At 42.9% G+C, this 26,546-nt stretch overlaps 1 pseudogene; it reads left to right on the top strand.

The window, feature by feature from the left end:
* Positions 1-8,755, top strand: part of LOC132402338 (sin3 histone deacetylase corepressor complex component SDS3-like) — a 40,465-nt pseudogene extending 31,710 nt beyond the window's left edge.
* The last annotated feature ends 17,791 nt before the right edge of the window (positions 8,756-26,546 follow it).

Genomic DNA, 26,546 nt, shown 5'->3' on the forward strand with positions numbered 1-26,546 from the left:
ATTGTGCAAATACAATAAGAAAAAAAGTAGTAATAATGATCAATAAATAAACAAAATATAAAACTGAGAATATGAGCTGTAGCGTCTTAGACAGTGCATTCAATGGTCAGTTTTGTGTTGCAGTGAGTGAAAATGTCTGTGCTGGTTCAGGAGACTGATGGTTGAAGGGTAATAACTTTTCAATTAGGATATTATGCACATTTGTGAGGGAGATCTGTTCTATCGGAGACCATAGTAAGACACAGGAGCAGAATTTGTTGCATCGAGACTGCTTCTTTATTCTATCATGGCTGATTTATTAACCCCCTCAACCCCATTATCCTGCCTTCTCTCTGTAATCTTTGATGCCCTGACCGATCAAGAGCCTATCTGTCTCTGCCTTAATATACTCAATGAACTGACATGCACAGCTGTTTGTGGCAATGAATTCCACAGATTCACCACCCTCTGGCTAAAAAAGAAAATCCTGATCTTTGTTCTAAATGCACATCCATCAATTCTGATGCTGTGTCCTCTGGTCCTAGACTCTTGCACTAAAGGGAACATCTCCATGTCAACTCTATCTAGCCTTTCAATATTCAATATTTTACAACGAGATCACCCCTCATTCTTATAACCTCCAGCAAGTACTGGCCTAGAGATGTCAAATGCTCCTCATATGCTAATCCTTTCATTCCTGGGATCATTCTCGAAAACCTTCTCTGGACCATCTCCAAACAAGACCAGCACATCTTTTCTTAGATAAAGGGCCAGAAACTGCTCACAATACTCCAAGTGCAATCTCACCAATGTCTTATAAAGCTTCAGAATTTCATCCTTGCTTTAGTATTTTAATCCCCTCAAAATGAATGTTAACAATTGCATCTGCCTTCCTTACAACTGACTGAAAGTTAATCTTTAGGGAATCCTGCACAAGGACTCTCAAGTCACTCAGCACTTCTGAATTTCGCCCCTTCTGGAAAATAATCCATCCCTTCTGCCAAAGTGCTTTACCATGCTCATCCCTTCATTGTATTCCATCTGCCACTTCTTTGCCCATTCCCCAAATATGTCTATGTTCTTCTGTGGCTACTCTGCTTCTTCAATGCTACCTGCCTTCCACCCATCTTAATATTGTCTACAGGCTTGGCCATAAAGCTATTAATTTTGTCATCCAAGTCATTGATATATTACATAAAAACAGCAGTCCGAGCTCTGAGCCCTGCGAAACACTTCTAGTCACTGGCAGCCAACCAGAGAAGGCCCCCTTTATTCCCACTCATTGCTTCTTCCGAATCAGCCAGCGTTCTATCTGTGCTAACGCCTTTCCTGTAATAGTATGGGCTCCTTCTTATCTTATTAAGCAGTCTCATGTATGGCACCTTGTCAAAGGCCTTCTGAAATTCCAAATAAACAACATCCACTGACTCTCCTTTGTCAAACCTGCCTGTTATTTCCTCAAAAAATACCAACAGATTGGTTAGTCAAGATTTCCACAAAGAAAAATATGCTGGCTTTGGCCTAGTTTATAATGCGCTTCCAAATATCCTGAAACATCATGCTTGATAATAGACTCCAAAATCTTTCTTACAATAGAACTCAATCCAACTGGCCAGTAAATTCCTTTCTTCTACAATACATACATACTACAAATTCCCTCTCTTGGGATCCACCACCAATCTGATTTTCCAATCTTCCTGCATTTTGAAAACCCAATGATTACTGTGGCATTGCCTTTTCTATCTCCTGTTGTAATTTGTAGCCACATCCTGGTTCCTGTTCGGAGGTCTGTGTATAACTCCCATCAAGGACATTTTACCCTTGCAGTTTCTTAACTCTACCCATAATGATCCTAGATCTTCCAATCCTATGTCACCGCTTTCTATCAATTTTATTTCACTTTTTACCAACAGCGCCATCCAACTCCCTCTGCCAATGTGCTATCCTTTTAATGTGTATCCTTGGATGTTAAGCTCCCAACTATGATTTTCATTCAGCCACTACTGAATGATGCCCACAACATCATATCTGCCAATCTCTAATGTGCTACAAGATCATCTACCTTATTCCATATATTGTGTGCATTCAAATATAACGCCCTCAGTACTGTATTCATCACCCTTTTTGACTTTGGCTCCCTGTTACACTTTAACTCAACCCACTGATTGCAATATGCTTTACCATCTGCCTGTCCATCCTCAGTCTTATCACACATTGTCTCTACTTGTCTACCAACTACCCCATCCTCAGCTCTATAACTCCAGTTCCCATTCCCTTGCCAAATCAGTTTAAACCCTCTCCAACAGCTCTAGTAAACATGCCCACAAGGATATTGATCCCCCTTGGGTTCAGGTGTAACCCATCCTTTTTGTACCAGTCATACCTTCCCCAGAAGATCCAGCAATCTGAAACCCTGCCCTCTGTACCAATTCTTCATCGATGCAGTCATCTACCAAATTTTGCTATGCTTACCCTCACAGACACGTGGCACAGGCAGCATTATGGAGATTAGTACCCTGGAGGTCCTGCTTCTCGGCTTCTGCCTAACTCCCTATATTTTTTCAGAACACCTTCCCTTTTCCTACTTATGTCATTGGTACCACAATATACCACAATTTCCAGCTGTTCACACACTCCTCCTATAGAATGCCGCGGACCTGATCCAAGACATCCCTGACCCTGGCACTTGGGAGGCAACATACCATCCAGATGTCTCCTTCACGTCAACATAATCTGCTTTCTGATCCTCTAGCTATAAATCTCCTATCACTACTGAAATCCTCTCCTCCCCACTTCGCTTCTGAGCCACAGAGCCAGACTCAGTGACTCACCCCGGCAGATCATACCCCACAAGAGTATCCAAAGTGATATATTTATAATTGAGGGGAACAGCCTCTGGGAAACTCCGCACTGACTGCCTGTTTCCTTTTGGGAACCCGGGGACTGGGCTCCTGCAACCTAGGGGTGACTACCACCCTGTAGCTCCTGACTATCACCTCCTCATTCTCCCATATGAAGCGAAGGTCATTGAGCTGCGGCTCCAGTTACTTAACATGGTCTTGAACAAGCTGCAGTTCGATGCACTGCATGAAGATATTGTTATCAGGAAGACGAGAGGTCTCTCAGAGTTCCCTCATCTCACACAAGGAACATACCACTATGTCTGAGCTCATTCTCAGCACACTAGCTGTGTACTAACAGGAAGTAAATTACTAGCAACTTACTTACTTAGAACCCCTGCCTATGGTTGCCCAAGCCTGTTGAGCCAAAGCCTAACCAGTCTAGCACTGGCCCACTCCAACAATGGCCACTCTGCTTAGTCCTCACTTCTTTATATTGGCCCTGTGCTGAGTGCAGCCTGCTGAGAAAAAAAACATTGGAGCTCTTTTTAACCCTCTCACTGCCTCACCAGCGAGCGACCTCATGCAGTCATTGTAGCCCACTGTAAAGAACCGTAAGCACTGGAGCTCTTTTTAAACCTTGCTCTGCATCATCAACAAATGACATCTTGCTCCGATTGCAGCCTACCCAAGGAAGGTAAGACATTATAGTGTAGAGGATCTGATGTGTTTTAAAGAATCCATCGCACAATTTAATTATCACAGAAAAGGGACACATCCCTGCTGTTTTTGGAATATATTTCCCAGAGTCAGCATCAATAAATGCCAATACTCTAGACTTCTTCACATTCTTGTTTTGTGGAAGTTGGCTGCATCAAACTTGTTGTTCAGATTCCAAAATTCCAGCATTTTAAAACTGACAAGGTTGCAAGAAGTAGTTCATTGGTTTGTAAATTGATTTAGAAGTTTCAATGTCATTAAAAGTTGCTAGATAAATCTCTTTACATTAGAGACTTTTAGAAGATGTTTAGATGTAAGGTAAAAGGAAGGATATGGATCAAGATTACCTAATGTCATTTCTAGTACCCAAGTGTAAAGGGGAATGGAATAATTGTAACTCTGGCTCTGATGCAGCACAAAAAAAAAACACAATAAAGATAAACAATAATAAATAAATATAAATACAAAAGATAGCTTATATATGTAGGTTGATTGTATGTCCATATAGTGACACTAGACACAGGCATGTCTGTACATAAGGTGATTCTGACAGGAAACGATAAAGTAGTGATGGGTTAGGGTGTGGAGGAGTGGGTTAATGGGTGGAGGTGTTGATCTGCCTTACTGCTAGGGGAAAGTAGTTATCTTTAATGCTGGTGTTCCTGGTGTGGATGCTATGCAGTCTCTTCCTTGGTGGGAGTGGGACAAACAGTCCATGAGCAGGGTGGATGTGATCTTTCATGGTGTTCTCAACATGTTTCTGTATACAAGTCTGTGACAACAAAATAATAATCATAAATAAATAAATAATATTTGCTTCCCCTGTTTTCATCTATAGAATGATGGAAAGAGACAACTACATCTGTTAATAAGTGACATATGCTTGATGTGACCATTTCCTATCACAACACAGTCACTTCCCTCATCACAAACTTAATACCAGAATCAGTTCAATGGCTGGAAGCTACAGCAGAGGTGTGAGAACAATGCCCTGACATCAAGACAACACTTGATCAGATCAGGGCCCAGAGGAGTCCCAGCAAAGCTGGAATCAATAAAAGTCAAAGTCTCCGGTGACTGGGGTCAAACTTGACACAAAACATGAAGCTGCAGCTGTCAAAGTGCCGGACACAAGGGTCTCAGGATACAACAGTGTCAGGTGTCCAGAGATGTGTCCTTGGCTCAGCCAGCCGCAGTTACTTTCCCGGTGACATCCACTCTCTCATCAGGTCTAGTTTAGATCACACATGCTACAATGATGAAACAGTTTTTGTGCCTAAGATCATCAGACACTGGAGCAGAATAAGGCTTACTGCGTCTGTTCTGCCATTCCATTATGGCTGATTTATTATCCCTCTCAACCGCATTCTCCTGCTTTCTCCCTGTAACTGTTAACATCGTTATGGAATCAAACCTATCAACTTCTAGTTTAAATACATCCAGTGACTTGTTCTCTACCGTCATCTGTGACATTAAACTTTATGAATTCTACAGATTCACTACTCTCTGGCTAAAGGGGTACCTCCTCACCTCTGTCTTAAACAGACATCTTTGTATTCTGAGGCTGGGCCTTCTAGTCTTAAAATCTCCCATGACTGGGAACATCTCTCCATGTCAACTCTAGGCCTTTCAATATTCAATAGGTTTCAGTGAGATCCTCCTCATTATAACCTCAGAGGACAAGGCAACAGTGGCTGATAAGGGAAGTCAAGAACAAAGTAAAAGCAAATGAGAGGGCATATAACACAGAAAAAATGTCAAAGGTAGGTTTTTGGAGGTGGCAAAGGGGGTGGCATTGGATAATTCATTAGGGACATTGAAGAAACTCTTTGATAAGCAAATAGATGATTGGTGCTGTATCGTATAGCCTACATTATAATAAGGGACTACTTTATGTTGTAGTAACACGTCATTGCATGCACTATTAGGCGTGTATGGATCTGTATAAATGTGTGTTAAAGTTCGGATTATGCCAGTAAAGAACCATGAAACTTAGCTCCCATCTCCAGCGCTGTCAACGTTTCGGGCCGAGATCCTTCATCAGGACTAACTGAAAGGAAAGATAGTAAGAGATTTGAAAGTAGGAGGGGGAGGGGAAAATGCAAAATGATAGGAGAAGACCAGAGGGGGTGGGATGAAGCTGAGAGCTGGAAAGATGATTGGTGAAAGTGACACAGAGCTAGAGAAGAGAAAGGTTCATGAGACGGGAGGCCTAGGGAGAAAGAAAGGGGGAGGGGAGCATCAGAGGGAAATGGAGAACAGGCAGACTGATGGGCAGAGAGACAGAAAGAAAACTAAATATATCAGGGATGGGGTAAGAAGGGGAGGGGCATTAACGGAAGTTAGAGAAGTCAATGTTCATGCCATCAGTTTGGAGGCTACCCAGCCGGTATATAAGGTGTTGTTCCTCCAACCTGAGTGTGGCTTCATCTTGACAGTAGAGGAGGCCATGGATAGACATATCAGAATGGGAATGGGACGTGGAATTAAAATGTGTGGCCACTGGGAGATCCTGCTTTCTCTGGCGGACAGAGTATAGGTGTTCAGCGAAACGGTCTCCCAGTCTGCGTCGGGTCTCACCAATATATAAAAAGCCACACTGGGAGCACAGGACGCAGTATACCACACCAGCCGACTCACAGGTCAAGTGTCGCCTCACCTGGAAGGACTGTCTGGGTCGCTGAATGGTGGTGAGGGAGGAAGTGTAAGGGCAGGTGTAGCACTTGTTCCTCCTTGCAAGCAGAACAACTGCTACACCTGCCCTTACACTTCCTCCTTCACCCCGCCATTCAGGAGTGGGTGAAGGAGGCAGAGCGAGGCTGCGAGTCTGAAAGGAAGTGGGAGCACAGCCCGTGTCAGGAACGTCGGGAGACCAAGAGACACAGTCGGAGCTGCAGCACGTCCAGGCAAGACCAAAGCTGGTGCTGACCCCCGGGGACTGAAGGTCTGCCTGCCCCAGAAGGGAGATAAAAAGGAGCAACACACACCTAGATGGAGCGCGCTCGTGGCGCTAGCAAAATCAACATGAGTCAAAAAGAAAACAAGGGGAAAATGGGGCTAAATTAACATAACAAAGATGGCGATGATTGGAACCATTGCAGCATTTGATAGTGGAATTGAAGGCTGGGAAACTTGCTTTGAGAGAGTGGAGTTATATTGTGAGCTAGCAGTGTTAATGATGAAACGAAAGCCGGTGTCCTACTCAGTATTATGGGAGCAAAAACATATGGGCTGCTATGGAGCTTGTTAACCCCTGAAAAGCCAGCTGACTAAACATTCAAGCAAATAGTAGACACTCTCCAAAAGCATTTAAACCCCAAAGCACTGGTCATTGCTGAAAGACTTAAATTTCACAAACGGAATCAGAACAAAAATGAAAGCATTTCTGAATATTGTGCTGAATTGCGCAAATTATCAGAACATCTTCAATTTGGAGCGGGTCTATCAGATGCATTGAGGGGCAGGTTAGTGTGTGGCAAGCACTGTGAAACCACACAGAAGGAGCTCCTGGGTAAAAAAAAAACCTTACGTTAGAGAAGGCAATGAACATTGCAATATCAATGGAAACAGCAGCCCGGGGTGCTTCAAAGATACAACAAAAACCTCTGGAATATGCTATAAATAAAATGTCACTGAACAGAAATGAAGAAAATAAATGTTATCGTTGTGGGAACATGTCACATGACCCTGATGGCTGTTGTTTTAAAGACAAAGAATGCAGAAACTGTAGCAAACAGGGCCACAGTGACAGAGTATGCAAAGCTAGTAAACAGCAGATGAAGGACAAAATACACAGAAACAAGAAACCCCAGAAAGGAAATCACAACAATGTACACGAAATGGAAGAAAGCAGATCTGATGAAAACTACTCAGACAAAAGTGAATTGTCTTGTCTGCAACTTCACAGCGTGAAAGAGACAGATGATCGAAGAGTAATATGGATCACTCCACAAGCGGCAGGTGTGAGACTGAAAATGGAGTTGGACACAAGCTCTGTATATGAACAGTGATCTCTGTACACAACTACAAAAGACTGTTTTCTCACATACCTCTGAAACGAACTAAACTACTGTTACAGACTTACACAGTACAGAAAGTGTGTTCCAAAGGTAGAATTAAAATGCCAGTGACCTATGGAGACAAAACACAGCAGCTGAACCTCTATGTATTAAAAAATGGAGGTCCATTGTTGCTGGGACTTCAAGAAAATCCAGTTAGATTTGCACACCATCAAGGCACTAGATTTGTCAACAAAGGAGGGCAGCTCAGTGGGGAAGATGTCCGCAGCTTTCCTCTCACCCCTTTGTCAACTATTACAATTATGAGGACGAGCTAGATAACGTCAACGATGAGACAAATGCAGTATCTGTGGCTGCAATTCGGATAAAGATACAGAGGATGCAAGGGAGACAGATACATCCAATAAGCAGGATGATGAAGACTACCTGGAAGTAAAGGAGCAGATGTACCAGGAGAAATTGACATCTCTCAAAAGACAGCTACAGCAGTTACAGGAAGGCACTTTGCAGGAGTTTCAGAAAAGGATGAAGAAGCTAGATCAACTATACAAGGAAAGGTTACAAAATGCAGAGCTTTTTCTGCAACTGGAGACAGAACAAGTGGAAAGGAATTATATTAAAGAGAAGAAAGCAGCAGTGAAGGAATTTGAAGACAAAAAGATTGAGTTAGAAGAAAAGAAAAAGTTGACTGAGAATGAGAGGCTAACAATGGAACTCACAGGAGATTCTATGGAGGTAAAGCCAATAGTGACTAGGAAACTAATGAGGAGACCTGATGACCCTGTTCCAATTACAGACAAAAAGACCAAAACCTGCACCTGCACAGTTAAATTACTTGTTAACAGATAAACAGATAATGGAAGATCTGCAAACTCTCAACAAGCTTAAATCTCTGAAAAGACCAGCATCTCCATCTTCTCCTGAGCATCTTCCCAGCACTCCTGCTGAATCACCTGCACAAAGGCATGAAGCACAAATAGAAGATGGAAAGGTATATTACGATAAGAGATGGTATCATAAAAGTCAGGCCATCTATTTGGAATGTAAGGAGATTATGAAGATTGGCCGTGGAATTAGCTCAGTTGGAACAAATGAGATATGGGTAAGGAAGACAAGCAATAGAACAAAGATGTGTATATATATCTAGGACAGCTCCACAGTGGAATCTTCATTATACAGAGGCAATCTGCTGCCTAGAAAATTGAAGACACACATCTTCTCAAATCCCTATGCTCAGAGGTCAACTTTTCATGAATTTATATGGAAATCTGTATGAAAACAATCAAGGTTATTGACAGGCATTACCCGGAGAGGCAGAGAAGACCCCCCCCCCCCCGAGACTTGAGTTATGAATAGGTCTTAGACCAAAAGTTTTTAAAAAAAGGCTTGTTATAATTTGATATTATTAAGTTACTAAGTAAACAAATGGTAAGCATTTGCATGTTAAGGGTAAACATATTTGTTTAGCATAGTACCACAGTAAAAAAAACAGTTGATATGCTATTAAAATAGAAGGGAGGAGTGTACCGTATGGCCTACATTATAATAAGGGACTATGTTATAGTAATAAGTCATTTCATGCACTATTAGGCACGTGTGGATCTGTTTATATGTGTGTTAAAGTTTGGATTATGCCAGTAAAGAACCATGAAACTTAGCTCCCATCTCTAGTGTTATTATTAATAACATTGTTGTGTAGCCAGGCCACATACACAATGGGCGCCATGATAGAATAACGGTTAGGGCATGGAAGTTCAACCCCAATGTCCTCTGTAAGAAGTCTTTACGTCATCCCTGTGGAATGTGAGGGTTTCCTCCACTATCCTCCATTTTCCTTCCACATTCTAAAGATGTACCATGTAGGTTCTTTGGTAATTATAAATTGCCCCATGATAACGTCATGGTTAAATCAGGAGTTGCTGGGAGTTCCTGAGCAGTAGGTCTCTAAATAAATAAAATGACAGAAAATGGAGGGCTTTGTGGGAGGGAAGTAAATCTTAGGGCAATAAAAAAAGCTAGCAATTTCATAGATTATAAGATCAGTACAGCATTTTGGACCAAAAGGCCCATACTGTGGTTTTGCGCTCTCTGTTCTATTAGTAGACTAATTCAGCTCATCTTTAACCCTTCCATCTTGAATCTGGGATCAACCTAACACCAAACAGAGAGAGACAGATGGTCTGGTGTGTGTTGCTTGGATTTCCAGCATCTGCAGATTTTCTCCTGTTTGTGGTCTGGTCTAAATCTGAATGCAAATCTAACTGATGAAGTGGCCAGATTTCTAATAAAACTGAACTGATCCTTTGGAGTAAAAAACCTTTCCCAATCTGCCCTGCATTTCTTTGTTGTGAACACGACCAGTGATTTGTTCTGGTCCAGTCGCCTGGACATTATGGCCAGGGAAGCACCCCAATGTCTCTCCTTCCTCAGAAGGCTGGGGAAATTCTTCATGCCCCCATTTATCCTCGCATAATTTTATAGATGCACAATAGAAAGAACCCAATATGGATTCATCACGGGTTGCTATGGCAAACCAATCTGCCCAAAACTGCAATAAAATAGCAGAGTTGGGAACAAATTCCAGTCCACCTCACAAACCAGACCGCTGACTCCATCTACACTCCTTCCACAGCCAGAGAGTGCTGAATGTGGAATTTATTGCCACAGGCCAAGTCATTTAAGGTAGAGGTTGATGGATTATTTATTAGTCAGGGCATGAATGGATACGGGGAGAAGGAAGAAGATCGGGGTTGACAGGCTCACAAACACGAGAGCATCTGCAAATGCTGGAAATCTAAAGTAACACACACAAAGTGCAGAGCAGGTAGCATCTATGGAAAAGAGTAAAGAGTCAGTGTTTTGGGCTGACACCCTTCATCAGGACTAGAAAGGGCTGGAAGAAAGGAAAAGACTGGAAATGAATGGACCTCTCATACACTAAGCAATGAAATCATGATCTCCTAATCTCCCTCCTCATGTACCTTATTTGCCTGCTTTTGCTCGGTAATTGCAAAACTACATCCCAAGTTATGTGTTTGTTTTAATATCTGGATATTTGTTTATATTTTATTCATATAAAATTTTTCCTTTGAAGATACAGCACTGTAACAGGCCCTTCTGTCCCAACAAGCTCCCACTGCCAAATTAGACCCACGTGCCTAATTAACCTACTAACAATACGTCCCTGGAAACCCATGCGATCGTAGGGAGAACATACAGACTCCTAACAGGCAGCAGTGGGAATTGAACCTGTGTCGCCTGTATTGTAAAGCATTGAGTTAACCACTCACTTAAAGCAGTGTTAAACCCAGAAAAGGAGGAGGTGGTAGAAATTTGTATCTTATTTACAGACACAGTGCGGAATAGGCCCTTCCAGCATTTCAAGCTGCATCACCAGCAACCCCTGACTTAAATCTAGCCTAAAAACAGGGTAATTTACAATGACCAATTAATCTACTAACCAGTACATCTTTGGACTGTGGCAGGAAACCAGAGCACCCGGAGAACAGACAACCTATCCACGGGAAGAACAGACAACCTATCTTACAGCAGATGCCAGAATTGAACTCCAAACTCTGATACCCTAAGCTATAATAGCGTTACGCTAACCGCTACACTACCATGGCACTCTAATGCAGGAAACCTTGTAGCCATGAAATCCTTTTGGCCATGTACCGTGCAGCTATGCACCATTTCTCTGTCAGTGCAGTGTTATTCTACATCTTTAAAAATCAATGCTGCTCTGGAATTATACCGGTCAAATGCTAACTTGTGAATACATTTGTAAGAAATTTCCATGTCCAGAAGGCAGTAACCTGTCAAAATAACAGGGGAAGGAACTTTGCATGAAATAATTAAGCATTCATCCACAAATATTCTTTCTGGATAATTTCAGGCTCTGCGATTCAGAGAAAACCATTTGATCCATGTGCTCTCCTGTCACGCTGCCTCATCCCCGGTCACTTGCTGGAGATCAGACAAAATACTAAATCTTGCCTACCATTTAAAAAGTATTCCACAAAACTTTATTAAAATGTAATTACCACAGAGAGTCAAGTCACAGGCAAGCAGGAAATATAATTTATACTCAAGGAGTGAGCCTGAATAGAGATAAGTGATTAAAGTAAAGAAAGTTATGGGGGAAGAGAGGTACCAATGCAAACCATTCAGAGTTCCAATGAGTTCAAAGAGACTCCTTGGAATATTTCAAGTGGGCTGGAGACATAGATTAATAAGGCCTTATAATATGGAAACAGATAGTTTGGCCCAACTCCTCTAAGCTAATCAAGTTGTCGACGAGCTAATCCCACAGAATTGGGCTTATTATTACTGACATATGTCATGGAATTTCTTGTTTGGGGCAGCATATCTCAGAATGTGTTTGTCATTGATACAAATGACATATATCACTGTATGTTTTAGTGTACATGTGACAGATAAATTGGAACATTAATCTGCATTGCTGAGGATCACCGCCACCTATCCCACAATCTCTTTGGGACACTACTTTGAAAGAGGTACAGAAGCACTGGACTAGGACGGCCAGCCCAGCTAACAGATTCCTCCCTCAGGGTGTGAGACTAATGGATAGCCTGCCACCTCCGAGGTCTCATCACTAGGACAGCAAGCTGTTTACTGGTTACTGTTTACCCGTGCTGGGCACTACATGAACTTAGAATTATATTTATTAGCTTATTTGTGGAAATCTTCTGTCTAATGTTCTGTGAATGATATATGTTCTCTGGGTGCACCATGGTCCAGAAGAATGTTGTTTCATTTGGTTACAGTCAAATGACAATAAACTTGAACTTGTATTTGAATCAGGACATGATCTACATCCCTCCCCTCCCCACCTGTTCATTTGCTTGTCTAAATACTTCTTAAACCACCCACTTGTATCTACTTCCCCCACCTCCCCAGGCCCGGCACCTGCCACTTTCTGTGTAAAAAATTTGCCTGATAGCCTCTCATAAACTCTCCCCCTTCACTTCAAGGCTATACCCTCTAATATCAGGTATACCCAGACTAGGCAAAGGACTATTGGAGAGGGATCACAAGAATGACTGTGGGAATGAAAGGGTTTTCATAGGAGCAGTGATTGAAGGCTCTGGGAATACTCACTGGAATTCAGAAGAATGAGGGTGGAATCTCATTGAAATTTATTGAATGTTGAAAAGTCTCGATAGAGTGGATGTTTCTTTTGGTGGGGGAGTCTAAGACCAGAGGGCACAGCAACCAAACTAGAGGGGAGTCCCTTTAGAACAGATATGAGGAGAAATTTCTTTAACCAGAGGGAGGAAAATCTGGAATTCATTGCCAGAGGCAGCTGTGGAGGCCAGTTCACTGGGTGCTTGTGAGGTGGAGGTAGAGTATTGATCAGTTATGATATGAAAGGTTACAGGGAGGAGGCAGGAGAATGTGGTTGAGAGAGAAATGGATCAGTAATGATGGAATGGTGGAGCAGACTCAATGGGCCAATAGGCTACAAATTACAGTGGGAGATAGAAAATGCATGCCAAAAGGACAATGCTACAATAATCATGGGGGTCTTCAATATGCAGGTAGACTGGGAAAATCAGGTTAGTGTTGAATTACAGGAGGAGGAATTTCTAGAGTGCCTACAAGATGGCTTTTTAGAGCAGATCATGGTTGAGCCCTCTGGATTGGATATTGCGCAATGAACCCGAATTGAGAGCTTAAGATAAAAGAACACTTAGGGGAAAGTGATTTTTAATAGGATGGAATTCACTCAGAAATTTGAGAAGGGGAAGTGAAAGTCACATGTATCAGTTTTACAGTGGAGTAAAGAGAATTACAGAGGCATGAGAGAGGAACTGGCGAGAAATTATTGGAAAAGAACACCAGCAGGGATAATGGCAGAGCAGAAATGCCAGAATTTCTGGAAGCAATTCAGAAGGCACAGAATATATACATTCCAAAGAGGAAGATGTACTCTAAAGTAAAGATGACAAAATCATGGCTAACAAGAGAAGTCAAAGCCAACATAAAAGCCAAAGAGAGGGAATATAATAGAGTAGAAATTAGTGCATTGGAAAGCTTAAAAAAACAATAGAAGGCAACTAAGAAGTCAATAAGAAGGTCAAGATAGAATATGAAAGTAAGCTAGCCAATAACATTAAAGAGGATACCAAAAGTTTCTTCAGATATATAAAGTGTAGAAGAGAGGCGAGAGTAGATATTGGACTGCTGGAAAATGATGCTGGTAAGGTCGTAATGGCAGATGAACTGAATAAGTATTTTGTATCAGTCCTCACAATGGAAGACATTGGCAGTATTATCATGGGACATGAAGTGAGTGAGGTTACCATAAACAGGCAGAAGGTTCTTGGGAAACTGAAAAGTCTGAAGACAGATAAGTCACCTGGACCAGATGGTGTACATCCCAGAGTTCTGAAAGATGTGGCAGAAGAGATCGTGGAGGCATTAATACTGATCTATCAAGAATCACTTGATTCTGGAATGGTCCTGGAAGACAGGAAAATGGCAAATGTCACTCCACTCTTCAAGAAGGAAGAGAGACAAAAGAAAGGAAACTACAGGACAGTTAGTCTATGACCTTAGTGGTTGGGAGGATATTGAAGTTGATTATTAAGGATGAGGTCTCAGGGTACTTGGAGGCACATGATAAAATAGGCCATAGTCAAAATGGTTTCCACAAGGGAAAATCTTGTCTGACAGATCTGTTGGAATTATTTGAAGAAATAGCAAGCAGGATAAACAAAGGAGAATCAGTTGATGTTGTGTACTTGGATTTTCAGAAGGCCTTTGACAAGGTGCCAAACATGAGGGTTCTTAACAAGCTATGAGCCCATGGTATTATAGGAAAGATTCTAACAAAGAGTAGGAATGAAAGGAAACTTTTCCGAATGGTTGCCGGGGACTATTGTGGTCTGCAGGGGTCTATGTTGTGACTGATCCTTTTTACGTTATATGTCAATGATTTTGATGATAGAATTGATGGCTTTGTTGCAAAGTTTGCAGACAATATGAAGGTAGGTGCAAAGGCAGGTAGTTATGAGGAAGTAGAGAGCCTACAGAAGAACTTAGACAGATTAGGAGAAAGGGGAAAGAAATAGCAGATGGAATATAGTGTTAGGTCATGCAGTATGGTCAAAGAAATGAAAGGGTTGACTATTTCCTAAATGGAGAGAAAATACAAAACATTGGTGTGCAAAGGGATTTGCAGTCCCTGTCAAGTTTCCCTATAGATTAATTTGAGCCTATGGCCAAATGCAATGTTAGCATTCATTTCAAGAAGACTAGAATACATAGGCAAAGATGTATTCTTGAAACTTTATAAAGCACTGGTGATTCCTCACTTGGAGTACTGTGAGTAGATTTCGGCCCCTTGTCTCAAAAAGGATGTGCTGAAACTGGAAAGGGTTCAAAGGAATTTTGCAGAAATGATTCCAGGATTGAATGGCCTGCCAAATGAAGAACGTTTGATGGCTCTGGGCCTGTATTCACAGGAATTCAGAAGAATCAAAGGTGACCTCATTGAAGCCTGTCAAATGGTGAAAGATGATAGAGTGGATGAGGAGAGGTTGTTTCCTATGGTGAAAGAGTCTAAGACCTGAGGACACAGCTTTAGAATAGAGGGGCATCCTTTTAGAACGGAGATGAGGAGGAATTTCTTTAGCCAGTGAGTAATGAATCTGTGGAATTCTTTACCACAGGCAGCTGTGGAGGCCAAGTCTTTACATATATTTAAGGCAGAGGTTGATAGATTCTTGGTTGGTCAGGGCATGAAAGGATACAGGGAGAAGGCAGGAAATTGAGGCTGTGAGGATCAGCCTTGATGAAATAGCGGAGCAGGCACGATCGGCCAAATGTCCTAATTCTGCTCCTTAGTCTTATTGTCCTATGGTCTTGTGGACTATCTATTTATTCCATATCACTTTACAAATTTGTATCAGGAAATGCTTCTATTATTAACTTTACATTAATCCTATTTTCATTCTTCTGACATTCTGTCTTTCAGATTAAGACCATAAGAGATAGGAACAGAATTAGACTCTTTGGCCCTTCGAGTCTGCTCCACCATTCCATCATGGCTGATTTATTACCCTTTTCCACAGACAGAACACTCCCTGTTTAACAAAGCAACCCATCTGATATCACCATAAGCCATTTTTTTAGACCACATATGGAGTAGTATGAGCAGTTTGGAGCACCTTGTCTAAGAAAGAATGTGTTGGGTTTGGAGAGGGTTCAGCGGAGGTAAGTGAATATGAAATCAGGAATATAAAGTTTAATGTTTGAAGTAGGGCGGCGGGTGGGAGATTTGTCACCCCTGGGCAAAGTGTGGCACCTGCTTAGCCCGTAATCAGGTTGAAGTGAAGCCATGAGACCAGGTGGTGGATGGTTGTATGAGCAGCTGGTGTATATTTGAAGTCAATTAGACCATAAGACATAGGAGCAGAATTAGGCCATTTGGCCCATTGAATCTGCTGTGCCATTCAATCATAGCTGATTCTTTTATTCTCCTCCTCAAACCCATTCTCCCTGTAACCTTTGATGATATGTCCAAGGAAGAACCTATCAACCTCTGCCTTAAATAAAACCCAACGACCTGGCTGCCACAGCTACATTTGGCAACAAATTCCACAAATTCACCACACTCTGGCTAAAGAAATTTCTCCGCATCTCTGGTTTGAATCACACCCGTCTATCCTGAGGCTGTACACTCCTGTCCTAGACCCTCCCACCCTGGGAAACATCCTTTGCACATCTACCCTGTCTAGTTCTTTCAACATTCAAAAGGTTTCAATGAGATCCCCCCCTCCATCCTTATAAATTCCAGCAAGTACTGACCCAAAACCATCACATTTTCCTCATATGATAACCCTTTCAATCCTGGAATCATCCTGGTGAACCTCCTCTGAACCCTCTCCAATGCCAGCACATCTTTTCTAAGATGTGGAGCCAAAAACTGTTCACAATTCTCAAGATGAGGCCTCATCAATGCCCTATAAAGCCTCATCATTACATCGCTGATCTTGTATTTTCGACCTCTTGAAAGGAAGTTTAACATTGCATTTGCCTTCCGCACCACCAATTCAGCCCTACAAGTTAACCTTTAGGATGTTCTGCACAAGAATTCCCAGGTCCCCCTGCATCTCAGATTTTTGGATTTTTTTCCCTGTTTAGAAAATAAACTGCATGTTTATTTCTACTACCAAAGTGCATGACCATGCGTTTTCCAACTTTATATTTAATTTGTCACTTTCTTGCCCATTCTCCTAATCTGTCCAAGTCCTTCTGCATTCTATCTGTCTCCTCAACAGCACCTGGCCCTTCACTGATCTTTGTATCATCTGCCATCTTGGCAACAAAGCCATATATTCCATCATCTAAATTATTGATATACAGCATAAAAAGAAGTGGTGCCAACATCGACCCCTGTGGAGCACCACTAGTCACTGGCAGCCAATCAGAAAATAATTATCTTATTCCCACTCACTGCCTCCCACCAATCAGCCAATGCACTAACCATCTTAGTAACTTTCCTGTAATACCATGGACTCCTAACTTGGTGAGCAGCGTCATGTGTGGTACCTTGTCAAAGGCCTTCTGAAAGTCCAAATATGCAATATCCACTGCATCTTCTTTATTTATCCTACTTGTAATCTTTTCAACAGGTTCATTGGGCAGGATTTTCCCTTAAGGAAACCATGCTGACTTTGTCCTATCTTGTCCTGGTTATGAGACCACTGACACCAGGCAGACAATCTCTGAAGTGTATTGATAATGGCTGGGGTCATCGAAAGACACTGCCCAGAAGAAAGCAATGGCAAACCACTTCTGTCGAAAAATGTGCCAAGAACAATCACGAGCATGAAAAGACCATGACTGTCCATGTCATATGACTAACACATAACAAATGAAGATATGAAATGCATTTGATGGCTCTGGGCCTGTACTTGCTGGAGTTTAGAAGAATGAAGAGAGATTTCATTGAAGCCTATTGAATATTGAAAGTGGCCTAAATAGAGTGGATGCAATCATGGGAGAGTCCAGAGCCAAAGAGAACAGCCTTAGAATAGCACATCCTTTTGAAACAGAAATGAGGAGGAATTTCTTTAGCCAGAGTGTGGTGAATCTGTGGTGAATCAGGTGGAGGCCAATCATTGATTGTACTTATAGTAGACATTGATAGGTTCTTGATAAGTCAGGGTGTCAAAGTTTACAGGGAGAAGACAAGAGAATAGGGTTGAGGAAGACGCCAAATCAACCATGATGGGATGGCGAAGCAGCCTTAATGGGCCAAATGGCCTAATTCTGCTCCTATATCTTAAGGTCTTATGGTCCTCTCCCCCTATATTTACTAGTGTGAATGGAACAGATTACAGTCCCAACATGACTGATTACACATTGGACCTCTAATATGTCTGGACAACTCCCAAGAGGTTTTTGGCACATTCTGCATTTAGCAATCTGTCCCAGCAACCTCTGCCCCACCAAGAGGTTGCTGGCACAGATTGTTTACCGTAATCTCTCTGCGCTTCTGATACATGAAGAGTTTGGTCGGATCACCTTGTCTGACTGTGTTTGCCCTGTGTACATCTCCACTGAATGCATCCAATTACGTTCTTGATGGCTTCCAGCATGGAATGCATCCCCCACTGGAGAGGGAATGGCAATGAATAGCCATTGAGGCATCAGGGGAGCTGTGTAGTAATTTGGAGACAGCTGTTACTTAATATGGTTTAACACTACATAACTATGGAACAGCCGTGCTGAATTATAATTTGCCTGTGTTTGGGTCATGATGCAGAAGTAGCAGGACACTCTATCTGCCAAATCGTCACTCACAGACCCATATCTGTGTAACTGCCTGAGGTTATAAAACTCAAGCCTCACCCTCTGAACTGTTTCCTAATATTCCTGATATGCACGCGCAAACCAAGAGGAAAGGTATCAAGAAGTTTGAAAGAGGACAAAGAAAAGACAAAGAAGATTGCCTGGACTTGAGGCCCTGAGTTATTTACCATGTGTCCACTTTATTAGGCATCTCCTGTACCTAATAAAGTGGTCTTTGAGTGTATGTTTGTAACCTTCTGTTGCTGCAGCCCATCCACTTTGATGTATTGTGCAGACCAGGATAGTTCTTTCATTATCGCGTGTGATTATTTCAGTTATTGTTACCCTCTTGTCAGCTTGAGCCAGTCTCATTTCTTCCCCCTTCTAATGTTTGATGTGAACAATAACTGAACCTCTTCACCATATTTGCATTATTAGATGCATTGAGTTGCTGCCACATGATTGGTTGATGCATGTTTATGGTGTAAAGTGAGTGAAGGGAAGGGTTGAATAGGTCTGGACTTTATTCATTGAATTAGGAATTATGGAAAATTTGATAAAGGTATATACACTTATGAGGGATATAGAAACAGAAAAACTACCGGCCCCTCGGCCTACAAAGTTGTGCTGAACATGTCCTTACCTTAGAAATTACTAGGCTTACCCGTAGCCCTCCATTTTTCTAAGCTCCACGTATCTAACCAAAAGTATCTTAAAAGACCCATTGTATCCGCCTCCTCCACTGTTGCCGGCAGCCCATTCCATGCACTCACCACTCTCTGCGTAAAAAAAACTTACCTCTGACATCTCCTCTGTACCTACTCCCCAGCACCTTAAACCTGCATCCTCTTGTGGCAACCATTTCAGCCCTGGGAAAAAGCCTCTGACTATCCACAAGATCAATGTCTCTCATCATCTTATGCACCTCTATCAGGTCACCTTTCATCCTCCATCGCTCCAAGGAGAAAAGGCCGAGTTCACCCAACCTGTTTTCATAAGACATGCTCCCCAATCCAGGCAACATCCTTGTAACTCTCCTCTGCACCTTTTCTATTGTTTCCACATAGTGAGGTGACCAGAACTGAGCACAGTACTCCAAGTGGGGTCTGACCAGGGTCATATATAGATAGGATAAATGTAAGCTTCTTTTTCCATTGAGATTGGTTGAGGTTATAGGTTAAGGGTGAAAGATGAAACATTTAAGAGGAAGCTGAGAGGGAGTGTCTTCATTCAGAGAGTGTGAGAGTGTGGAATGAGCTGCCAGTGGAACTGGTGGATGTAGGATCAATTGCAACTAAAGAGAAGTTTGCATGAGTATGTGGTTTAGGGGTATGGAGGGCTATGTTCTGGGTGTGAGTCAATGGGACCTATCAGAATAATGGTTTGGCACAGACTAGATGGGCCAAAAGGCCTCTTACTGTGCTGTCAACTCTATAACATGTATTTAAGGAGAAAAAGTGGGGTGAGAGGGAGGGGAGGGGGAAACTAATGTTTCATAAAGTTGGAAAACATCATTACAAACATCATATTGCATGGCCCACTAATGAAGGTGAGCCCAGGTGAAACATTGACTTGTAGCGCCTCATTTCCTAGCGTATCCAAACCGACTCACAATTAGATAGCCTACGGGGGTTTGCGAGCACAGAGCTTTGGAGCCTCTTCGCCATGGGGGGCCGGTTGACAGAGGCTTAAAAGTGAGGCTGAAGTTTTCGAATAAAGTTTTTCCTTCGACTGCAGTTACCGACTCCGTGTCGTAATTTTAGTGCTGCTTGTAGCACACCGCTACAATTGGTGACCCCGACGGTCCAAACGATTTTTGGACCAGAAATGACCGACGCCGCCTCTGTTCATGCGGTTTCGTTGAAACTGCCGGGTTTCTGGACACAGCGCCCGGACCTATGGTTCCAGCAAGCCGAAGCCCAATTCCACGTTCGCCGGATCACCTCAGAAGACACCCGCTACTACTACGTGGTGGGCTCCCTCGACCAGGACACAGCTGCCCAGGTCGCGGAGTTCGTACAGTCGCCCCCGGCAGACGGCAAGTACACGGAATTCAAAGCCCTGCTCCTCAGGACTTTCGGACTCTCACGGCGCGAGCGGGCTGCCCGTTTACTGCACCTGGATGGCTTGGGCGACAGACCTCCATCGGCTTTAATGAATGAGATGTTGTCTCTGGCCGAGGGACACACAGGCCTCATGTTTGAGCAGGCATTCCTGGAGCAGCTGCCCGAGGACATACGCCTGCTGCTGTCCGACGCGGATTTCAGTGACCCCCGGAAGGTGGCAGCCCGGGCGGACTTGCTGTGGAACGCCAAAAAGGTGAGCGGGGCGTCCTTCGCACAGATCTCCCAGCCACGCTCCCGGCAGCAAACCAGTCCAGGCCCGGCCGCAGAGCCCACTAACCCCCGGCCCAATGACCACTGGTGCTTCTACCACCAGCGGTGGGGCGCAGAAGCCCGCCGTTGCCGCCCGCCCTGCAAGTTCCCGGGAAACGCCAGGGCCAGCCGCCGCTGATGGCTACGGCGGCTGGCCATCGGGATAGCCTCCTGTATGTGTGGGATAGGAGGTCGGGACACCGGTTTTTGGTCGATACTGGGGCTGAGATCAGCGTTTTACCTCCGACGAGTTACGACACCCGCAGCAGGGCACCGGGTCCCCCCCTGAGGGCCGTGAATGGCAGCACAGTAAGGACCTATGGCACCCGTCAGGTGCAGCTACTGTTCGGCCCCAGCCAGTTCATGTGGGACTTCACACTGGCCGCCGTAGCCCAACCGCTTCTGGGTGCGGATTTTTTGCGAGCTCACAGCCTGCTGGTTGACCTGCCCAGGAAGAGACTGGTACACGCCGAGACCTTTCAGACGTTCTCCCTGGGCGCGGCCCAGTTGCCAGCCCCTCACCTCGGCTCCATCACGCTGTCCGACAACGACTTCACCAGGGTCCTGGCGGAGTTCCCATCGGTTCTGGCACCGCAGTTCACAGCCCTCTTCGCCATGGGGGGCCGGTTGACAGAGGCTTAAAAGTGAGGCTGAAGTTTTCGAATAAAGTTTTTCCTTCGACTGCAGTTACCGACTCCGTGTCGTAATTTTAGCGCTGCTTGTAGCACACCGCTACAGACTCTTAATTTACCCCATAGATGCTACCTGGGTTCCTCCAGTATTTACTGTGTTTTCCTCTCGATTTCCAAAACCTGCAGAATCTCTTGTGTTACTGAGTACACCATATGCCTTCTGCATCATTGTCTCTTTTCAATGTAACTTTTTTGGGAATTTGCAGAGGTAGACACATGGATGAGTGAAAAATGGAGGCCTCCACAGTTGTCTGAGGCAATTAATAAAAGCAGATTTTTTACCCTTTGGCTAAAGAAATTCTTCTTCATGTCTGTTCTAAAGGAAATAACTTCAAAATAACCAAACGTGATAACTTCACTCAACTTCACTTGCCCCATCATTGAAATGTTCCCACAACCAATGGACTCACTTTCAAGGACTCTTTGTCTCTATTTATTGATTATTTATTTATTTTATTATTATTTCTTTCCATAAAATCACAGGATATAGGAGCAGAATTAGGCCATTTGGCCCATCAAGCCTGCTCCACCATTCCATCATGGCTGATCCAATTTTCCTCTCAGCCTCAATCTCCTGCCTTCTCCCCATATCCCTTCTTAACCTGGCCAATCAAGAATCTATTAAACTCTGCCTTAAACATACAAAAAGAGTTGGCCTCCACAGTTGCCTGTGACAAAAAAATTCTACAGATTCACCACTTTCTTTTTGCATTTACACAGTTTGTTGTCTTCTGCACACTCGTCGAATGCCCAAGTTGGGTGGTCTTTTATTGATTCTGTTATGGTTACTTTGCTTTGAATGTGCCCACAAGAAAATAAATCTGAGAGTTGTATATGGTGACATGTATGTACTTTGGCAATATAATTGCTTTGAATTTTAAACCTCTTTGTATTCTGAGGCTGGGTCTTTTGGTCCTTCGTCTTGGGTGCAAGTGCTCTGTTGCAGGGTCTCTGCCTAAAACATCCATTATCCCTTTGCATCCACAGATGCTGCCTGACCCACGGAGTTCCTGCAGTAGATTGCTTTTGGCACGTAGAATATTCTACTTTTAAAAAGTTCAAGTATGAAAAAAGGACATAATTTGATTTGATTTCAACAAGCGATTACCATTCAAAAACCAAAGAGCTGGTTGTGGACTATAGGAGTAATGGAGACAGGCTCACCCTGTTGACATTAATAGGTCTGGGGTTGAGAAGGTGAGTAGCTTCAAGCTCCTCAGTATACACATCACTGAGGATCTCACTTGGTCTGCACATACCGGCTGTCTGGTGATAAAAGTGCAACAGCACCTCTTTCACTTCAGACGATTGAAGAAATTCAGCATGAGTCCCCAAATCCTAATGACTCTCTATAGGGCCACAACTCAGAGCACCCTGACTGGCTGCATCATTGCCTGGTATGGGAACTGTACTTCCCTCAGTCGCAGGACTCTGCGGAGAGTGGTGTGGACAGCCCAGCGTATCTGTGGATGTGAACTTCCCTCTATTCGAGATATTTACAGAGACAGGTGTGTAAAAAAGGACTAAAGGGTCACTGGGAGCCAAGTTACCCCAAACACAAAATGTTACAGCTGCTACCATCCGGGAAACGGTATTGCAACATTAAAGCCAGGACCAAAAGGTTCTGGGATAGTTTCTTCCACCAGGTCATCAGACTGATTAATTCATACTGACACAATTGTATTTCTAAGCTATGTTGACTGTTCTGTTGTTTATTTTATTTTACATAATATTTATTATAAATTACTATAATTTGCACATTGCACATTCAGATGGAGATGTAATGTAAAGATTTTTACTCCTCACATATGTGAAGGATGTAAGAATAAAGTCAATTCAGTCATACAATTCACTGGCCACAGCAATTCTGACCAGACTAGCCACTTTATTAGGTAATTTTTACACCTGCTCATCAACGCAAATATCTAATCAGCCAATCATGTGGCAGCAACTCAATGTATAAAAGCATGGAGACATGGTCAAGAGGTTTAGTCGCTGTTCAGACCAAACATCAGAATGGGGAAGAAATGTGATCTAAGTGACTTTGACCATGGAGTGATTATTGGAGCCTGATAGGGTGGTTTGAACAGCTTAGAAGTAGCAGATTTCCTGGGATTTTCATGCACAACAGTCTCTTGAGTTTACAGAGAATGGTGTGAAAAGTGAAAAAAAATTAACATCCAGTGAGTAGCAGTTCTGTAAGTAAAAACACCTTGTTAATGAGAGAGATCAATGGAGAATGGCCAGTCTGGTTCAAGCTGACAGGATGGTGACAGTAACTCAAATAACCATGCATTACAGTGGTGTGCAGAACATCATCTCTGAACACACACAACGCATCAAACCATGAAGTGGATGGGCTACAGAAAACCACAAGCATGCACTCAGTGGCCACTTTATTCAGTACAGGAGGTACCTAATAAAATGGGCTTTGAGTGTAAATGTAAGTTATATTTATCCTCTCAAGATTTCAACAGGTTTAAATGAAAACAGAAAATGCTGGAAAGTCAGATGGAGCAGATTGAACTCAGGTCAGTAACATAAGATGGAAATGATGAGGAATTTCTTCCCTCAAAGGACTGTAAATATTTGAAATTCCCTACCCCAGAGAGCTGTGGAGTCCGGATTATTAAATATAATCAAGGTCGAGATTGAACATACCTAGGGAATTGAGTACCACAGTCAGGAATTCTTGGTGAGACCACACCTGTAGAAACGTATACCAGTTTCATCTCATTATTGGAGAAAGGAATGCAAGGAAGATCCAATTGTCTCATTCCTGGGGTTAAGAGCTTTCTTATGAAGAAAATTGAGCAGTTTAGGCCATTGGAGTTTCAGAGAACAAAAATCAATCTTATTGAGGTGAATAAGGTTCTGCTGGGATTTTTCATGGCTGACACAAGGAGTACGTTTCTTCTCTTTGAACAGTCTAGAACCAAGAAACCTAGCCCCAGAATAAGGGGTCACATGTTTAAAACAGAGATTGATAGAGTTGTAGTCTACAGTGGGATCAATAGAGACTGATAGAAACAGAGATGTACAGATACGTAGTCAACGGTGCAATCAATAGTTCAAAGTTCAAAGTACACACATGTCACCAAATACACCACAACCCTGAGATACATTTCACTGTGAGCAATCACTGTAGAGAGTAATGTAATGTGCAACAGACAACACATATTGTTCTTAATAGAAACAGTCCTGCATAATTCAGAAACATCAGCATTGAGTTGCTGTGTTTAATTTAAGGGACAGTGTCTGACATAATGACGGTGTAAGGTAACTGTTTCCGGCTTGTTTGTAATGGATGTAAAGGGCTGCAGCTATTGTTAAGCACATAAAATAACTCTTGCATGTTCTATTCACAAAATCCTACGGCAGTAAATACAAGAAACACAATAGAATCAATGAAGGACCACACCCAAGGGAATGGGCAAACAATGTGTAAAAAAGAACAAACAGTGCCAATAAAAAAACAAAGATAATAATAATATTAAAAATATGTCCAGTCAGGTGAAGTTTATTGTCATTTAACTACATACATGCATATAATGTACATAACCATATAATGTACATAGAAATCATACAGGGATCAGTGCTGGGTCCATTGTAATTTGTCATCTATATCAATGATATCATCTATATCATCTTCAGAAGTTTTCTGATGACTCTGCCATAGTTGGATGCATCAGCAAGGGAGATGAGGCTGAGTACAGGGCTATGGTGGGAAACTTAGTCACATGGTGCGAGCAGAATCATCTGCAGCTTAATGTGAAAAAGACTAAGGAGTTGGTGGTGGACCTGAGGAGGGCTAAGGCACTGGTGACCCCTGTTTCTATCCAAGGGGTCAGTGTGGACATGGGGGAGGATTACAAATACCTGGGGATACGAATTGACAATAAACTGGATTGGTCAAAGAACACTGAGGCTGTCTACAAGAAGGGGTCAGAGGTGTTTCTATTTCCTGAGGAGACTGAGGTCCTTTAACATCTGCTGGATGATGCTGAGGATGTTCTACGAGTCTGTGGTGGCCAGTGCTATCATGTTTGCTGTTGTGTGCTGGGACAGCAGGCTGAGGGTAGCAGACACCAACAGAATCAACAAACTCATTCGTAAGGCCAGTGATATTGTGGGGGTGGAACTGGACTTTCTGATGGTGGTGTCTGAAAAGAGGATGCTGTCCAAGTTGCATGCAATCTTGAACAATGTCTCCCATCCACTCCATAATGTACTGGTTAGGCACAGGAGTACATTCAGCAGAGACTTATTCCACTGAGATGCAACACTGTGCATCATAGGAAGTCATTCCTGCCCGTGGCCATTAAACTTTACAACTCCTCCCTCAAAGTGTCAGACATCCTGAGCCAATAGGCTGGCCCTGCACTAATTTCCACGGCATTATTTACGTATGATTATTTAATTATTTATGGTTTTATATTGATATATTTCTACACTATTCTTGGTTGGTGCGACTGTAACGAAACCCAATTTCCCTCGGGATCAATAAAGTATGTCTGTCTGTCTATCTGATCTGGATGACAATGTGGTAAATTGGATCAGCAAATTTGCTGATGATACAAAGATTGTAGGTGTAGTGGACAGTGGGGAAGGTTTTCAAAGCTTGCAGAGGGATTTGGACCAGCTGGAATAATGGGCTGAAAAAATAGCAGGTGGAGTTTAATGCAGACAAGTGTGAGGTATTGCACTTTGGAAGGAGAAACCAAGGTAGAACATACAAGGTAAATGGTAGGGCACTGAGGAGTGCAGTAGAACAGAGGGATCTGGGAATACAGATACAAAATTCCCTAAAAGTGGCGTCACAGGTAAATAAGGTAGTAAAGAGAGCTTTTGGTACATTGGCCTTTATCAATCAAAGTATTGAGTGTAAGAGTTGGAATGTTATGGTGAGGTTGTATTAGGCATTGGTGAGGCCAAGTTTGGAGTATTGTGTGCAGTTTTGGTCACCGAATTACAGGAGGTATATTAATAAGGTTTACAATGATGTTGCCGGGACTTGAGAAACTGAGTCCTAATACTAATGGCCCTGTGAATGCAGCACTCCTGATAAATATATCTGATGGATGATAGGGAGTCCCC

Source organism: Hypanus sabinus, chromosome 11 (genome assembly GCF_030144855.1).
Source record: "Hypanus sabinus isolate sHypSab1 chromosome 11, sHypSab1.hap1, whole genome shotgun sequence".
Classification (NCBI taxonomy): domain Eukaryota; kingdom Metazoa; phylum Chordata; class Chondrichthyes; order Myliobatiformes; family Dasyatidae; genus Hypanus; species Hypanus sabinus.